This window comes from Alligator sinensis, unplaced genomic scaffold, assembly GCF_000455745.1.
Source record: "Alligator sinensis unplaced genomic scaffold, ASM45574v1 scaffold738_2, whole genome shotgun sequence".
NCBI lineage: Eukaryota > Metazoa > Chordata > Crocodylia > Alligatoridae > Alligator > Alligator sinensis.
Window position 1 is genome coordinate 1,289,593 of NW_005842442.1, and position 1,757 is coordinate 1,291,349.

Consider the following 1,757-nt stretch of genomic DNA (forward strand, 5'->3'; position numbering starts at 1 on the left):
TTTAGATTTTAAATTGATAGTGTGTTTCTAACACCAAATCTTCATGCTGTCCAGAAACTACACTCCCCAGAATTCATTGTTCCTACAGGTTATTAATTGTCAAATATTTATAATTCTGTCCAAGCAGCTCAGATTGACTTGAATGGAAATCAGACATGTAAAATCCTACATAACATAGCAATTTGATAGGGATGTAGGAAAAGTGTTTGGGGAAAAAGTAGATTTGAGCATTCTGAAAAGAACATTAAACCATGGGTGACAGAGAGCCTTGCCAAAGAAGGGAATATGTTAGGCGTTTTTCAAGGTAATGAATGATAGGGCTGACCAAAGCAGATTGTAAAATCCCTGTTTTTATTCACGTTACATTGCATGCAAATAAATTTTAAAATAACTTTCTTTCTATGAACAGGGTTTGTTTCTTGGGTTTTTTTGTAAATACCTTTTTCCAAGATTGCAAAGTTAAAGACAATAGAACTGGCTTGCACAACCAGCTTTTACAATAACCTTCTGCAAATAACTCTAAAATATAATATAAAAATGGTTACAAGTTTAATAGGTAAAGAATTGCAAGATATATACTGAGAACAAAGCACATATAGGAATTTAAAGTAAAAAATCTGCTATCTACCATTTGTTATAAGAAAACATGGTAATTTTCAATATTTAAACATTATAGAACAATTTACTAGTTAAGATACAGAAGTCAGAAAGACTAAACATTTTCATTAAAAAAATCTAGCAGGATCTATATCAAGTCCCAAAATTGATTATCTAGGATTATACCCTGTCTGTGTAGTAGAGCAGTGATGTTTTAGTATATATCAAGGTACTTCTACAAAATGTCTCCCCTTGGCATGTGATAGAACTATTGTAAATGTGCATGCAAAACTTGCAGAGAAGTTTGAAAAACTGAAATACCCATTTCCTTGCTTGCTGTTAAAAAGAATTCCCATAAATGAAGGGGCAAAGATCACAATTTTGAAAAATCATATGCAGCATATACACTTGGTAAAAAGGTGTGCAATGTATTTCTAATATTATGTAATGTTAAATTGTCATAATAAAAGTGGATGTAAGAACGTCCAAAAGGAGCAAGTTCATCTCCTCCTATTAAAGTTTTAAAATACCTGATATTTATTGCAGTCCAAAGGTAAATATTTGTTCTTTAGAATTAATGCTTGTGTGACACTCAGGTATCAGTCATTTCCAATAGATGAAGAAATTGTGACACCCAGAATATTGTAAACCCAGTGCCATCTCCCCATTCATTTGAAGTAAGAATTTAAGGGCATCTATACACGTGCTACTGGATGGAGGGTGCAGGGGAGGGGCGCTTTAATTAGAGTGGCTCCAAGAGTGTATTCAGAGTCCCGCACTTCAAAATGGCAGCAGGGGTGTTTTACCTAAAGCTCGTTCGTTGAGATTTAGTTAAAGTGCCCCACTGCTACGTTGAAGCATAGGGATGCTGAATACATGTGATGCAGAGGCTGCTGGAGCATGCTAATTAGCACACATTGGAGCAGAAGTCCATCACATGTATAGGTGCCCTTAGAAATGATTGGAAAAGCTACCTTCCATCCAGCACATCACTGGTATGAAGCATCTTCCAAGTGGTTTGATGTCCAAGCTGTAACAAAGTTAAACACCTCTTCTGGAATGCATTTGAAAAAATAAGTAACCAAGTATTTTAGACAGTGAAGGATGTCACGGTCTCGTATGCTACTTAACCCAGTAAAATGCCAAGATGTCACAGCAGG